Source organism: Balaenoptera physalus (assembly GCF_965194825.1).
Source record: "Balaenoptera physalus genome assembly, chromosome: 10".
In the NCBI taxonomy this organism is placed as follows: Eukaryota; Metazoa; Chordata; class Mammalia; order Artiodactyla; family Balaenopteridae; genus Balaenoptera; species Balaenoptera physalus.
In genome coordinates, this window is record NC_138889.1 from 24,354,796 (window position 1) to 24,358,806 (window position 4,011).

At 45.0% G+C, this 4,011-nt stretch overlaps 1 long non-coding RNA gene across 1 annotated transcript; it reads left to right on the top strand.

Annotated features, from left to right (window-relative positions):
* Positions 1–2,357: 2,357 nt before the first annotated feature.
* LOC309667437 lies at positions 2,358–3,327 on the top strand. The gene is made up of 2 exons (XR_014267776.1): positions 2,358–2,949; positions 3,267–3,327. It is a non-coding gene; the product is annotated as an uncharacterized lncRNA (long non-coding RNA).
* The last annotated feature ends 684 nt before the right edge of the window (positions 3,328–4,011 follow it).

Here is a 4,011-nt window from a genome sequence, read left to right on the forward strand (position 1 = left end):
AAGCCACGGGTACTTGTGATCCGGGTGCATAGGCACAGTGAAATGGAAAATGGCATCACTCGCAGGGAACTGTCTTGCTTTTGTTAGAATGGTTGGTAGCAGTGCCCGAGACCCTGGGGTTGATCTGGCAACCATGACGATGGAGTTTGGGAATGGGTGAAAATTGCTTTGTTAAGCCTAATGCAGGTTCTAACCTTGGTGGAGGAAGTGGTATTTAATGTCACATAAAACCAAAATGAATTATCCTCTAGAGAGTCATCTGGTTGGCATTTCTTTCCTATTTTTCTTTCTTCCTAGGCCAGCTCAAGTCTATTAAAATTCTGTTAGCTAAATGTCAGTGGGTTCAGCATGCCTCCTCTCTGTGGCACATGTTGAAATTTTCCTATAAAATACTATTTTAATGTATTAAACAGAATTTTATTAATGTCAGCCCCATAGATTTCCATACAACCCAGTACCCTGTCTGGAGTTACACTTACCGGCGTCGGTTTATTTTTATTATTCTCAATTCATGATGACAAAATACTTAGTGGGAACAAGAAAAGGGAAAGTAGCTTTGCTGCTTGAGCTAAATTACTGGAGGACTAAGATTTGCATTTAGCATTCTGGCTGTTGGGCTTAATTAGGCCAATAGTTTCCTAAAAGAATTGAAGCTAGAGTTTTCTCTTGGTTGTCTAAAAAGAATTAGCCAGGCTTGGCCTTGCCAGGCTGGAAAATTTACCGGTTTATTAAGAAGGGGCATTTTGCAGGCACGACATTAAAAGATTTTGAGCTGCGCTGGCACTTCGGTTTCCCCAATGAGGAATTTGTGACGTTAATCCTGTGTTCGCTCTGAGGAGCTTCCGGGGCCTTTAGCACCCTGTGGGCTGACATTATCCAGGGCCAGTGTTAAGATCAGCTCCGTGCTTTGTGACCACCTAGAGGGGTGGGATAGGGAGGGGGGGAGGGAGATGCAAGAGGGAGGGGATATGGGGATATATGTATATGTATAGCTGATTCACTTTGTTATAAAGCAGAAACTAACACACCGTTGTAAAGCAATTATACTCCAATAAAGATGTTTAAAAAAAAAAAGTGAACTCATTTTGGAAAGCTGGAAGGTTTCAGAGTAGAAGTGTCCTTATCTTTTTTAGTACCCATGTTACCGAACAAATTTCGAGTGCCTGACACACAGTGAGGCCAAACAAACCAAAACATCAGAGTTTGGAGCAGAGAAAGGTTATTGCAGGGCCATGCAAGGAGACAGATGGCTTCTGCCCCCAAAACTCCGAACTTCTCAAAGGGTTTCAGCAAAACACTTTTATTAAAGGCAAGGTGAGGGAGGGCGTGGTTAGTTGTGCAAACTTCTTAGTGTCGGAATCCTTTGTTCTTGCAGATATCTACATAGGTCAGGTCAGGGTGTTCCTGTAAACCTCCAATAAAACAAATGTTATTTTCTGTTCTGCAACTTTGTATCTCTATATGAATGGACTCTTAAAGGTCAGAGTCCTGAGAGCAGGCTATCCTGTATATTTCAGGCTATAGGCAACATTGTTTTACAAAAGGTTCAGAGCACAGGCAACAGAACAGATCTAATGTGGAGTCAGGTTTGTTCTCCCCTATTACACCCAGTTATTTAAAAGTAACTACCATCATCTATACCACTCTACCTTGTGAACAGCCAGAAACTGAGGCGGTAGTAGACAACCTTTAGCATTATTCAGGGTAATAATCTGACATTAACTAAAACTATAACCCGGGCTCATTAGGGTACCAAAGGCCTCCCATGACATCACTGCAGTCATGCTTTGTACTGACCCACTTCTTAGGCCACTTTTATTATCCTGAGAAGATAAAGCTTGGCCCATACACACTGTACCTTGGATGGAATCCGCCAAGGAAGTACACACCAATCTTAGAAGAAAAAGGGACACTCCAGCCCAGAAAGGGGCTTTTGAGAAGAAAGCAGTGATCCATTTCAGGAAGGAGACTGGGGAGTAGAATTCACTCTGGGATTCAGAGCCATCACCCCGAAGATGCCAGAGGTTCCTTGTCTCCATCAGGCTTCATGAGTCTCATGCCCGCCAGACCTCTCAGATGTGACCCTCAGAGTCCTTCCCTGGGAAGATGGAGTCAAATCAGCAACTGGGAAGGGAGAGAGATGAAGGGAAGAGGAAAGGAAGAAGGAAACTTTGGGTGTTCTTTCAAAGATTTTTGAGTTGTTCATAACGTGGACCTATTTACTGTATAAATAATGACTTTCTAAGAGAAAATATTTAGAAAACACAGTCATGCTTGCCTTGGTATAATTGAAAGCAGGTCTTAAATTCTTACCTGGCCATTCTAGTCTATTGCAGCTGCTCTTGAGTGCCCTTAAGCATCTCTCTAAATTCATGGTTTCCTGGGTGTCCCCAGCTTGCCCTCTAGTCCCATCTCCCAGGAGAGTCTTCATGGAAGAAGTGGGATCAAATATCCATCAGATAACAGCTGCCATCTCCGCTTGTAAAACCTCAACATACTCTTTTCTGAGAATGCTTAAGACATTTAATTTCTCTACATACATACATTGTTCTATTAGTCACTTCTCCCTTCAGCCCTCCTTTCCTCCTCTTAAGCAGCTCTTTGATCTCTGGGCACTTTTGCAGAAGGCAGTGTTTTTCCTGAAAGCAAAACTTTCAGAAAAAAAATTGCTAAATCTTTGAAAGCTATTCAAACTGGTTTATTGACTGGCCTGAACTTGGTAGAGGTTCAGTAGTTTTATTTTTCTCCGTTCACTGTTGTTAACCGTGCTGGGTTAACTCTCCTTTCCCCCACTAGTAGCAAGAGGGGCAGGGATCTTGCCTGTTTTGTTCATCTGTGTCATTGTCACCCAAGTGCCTAAAATAGTGCCTGGCACATAGTAGAACCTCAGGAAATATTCATTAAATTGAACATCTTTGGTGGAACCCCAATTGTTTTCATTAATTAAAAGTAAACTCAGGGGCTTCCCTGGTGGCACAGTGGTTGAGAATCTACCTGCCAATGCAGAGGACACGGATTCGAGCCCTGGTCTGGGAAGATCCCACATGCCGCGGAGCAGCTGGGCCCGTGAGCCACAATTACTGAGCCTGCGCGTCTGGAGCCTGTGCTCTGCAACAAGAGAGGCCGCGATAGTGAGAGGCCCGCGCACCGCGATGAAGAGTGGCCCCCACTTGCCACAAGTAGAGAAAGCCCTCGCACAGAAACGAAGACCCAACACAGCCATAAAATAAATAAAATAATAAATACTTTAAAAAAAAAAAAAAAAGGTAAACTCAGAACCATCTGCTTTAAAGCACCAGTCCCATATCCTTTGTAAATCTCATCTTTGCCCCTTTCTTCCAGCACTTGCCCTCTTTGGGCTTAAGGAAGTGGGGGAGGGGCAGGGCTACTCTCTGTCTCCTCCCCACACCTTGGGGAAGGGTGGAGGATGTGCTGGAGCTCTGGGACAGTCTCACCCTTCCCCTTGTCTCATCCTGTGTCTCTTAAGTTAGGGTGGGGAGGAGAGACAGGTGTCCCTCACATCCCTGGTCATGGCTGCAGGCCTCTCTCTGTAGGTATGGCTGAGGGTGGGTGCCTGCCAGGTGGCAGACATCCAAATACTGGCCTTCTTGTGGTACCCAAAGGAGCGTTCTTCAGGGCCCCTTTTGGGGACTCTCCACTGCATGGTTCCCAGGTACGGGACATCCAGTGTTGACTCTCGTCAATACAGTCACCTAATGATATAACCTACAGCCTTTTCTTCGTGAGGTCTCTTTATCTGCAGGCTGCCCTTTTGGACAGGGTCCTGGCAAGGGGACTTAGGCCCACTTGACCAGTATGAGGCAGTGGCCCAAGTCCTACTCAGCATCCTGCTGCACGGTGAAATCTACACCCTCCATCTCGCGTTCTGAGTCCACTGCCTAGCAGGGGTGAAGTCTCTGTGCTGTAAAGCAGCTGTTGTGTGTTCTTCAGATTGGAAACTGTAGAGTCACAAGATAATCCAAAAATTCTTTATTCATTTTTAGTCTTATT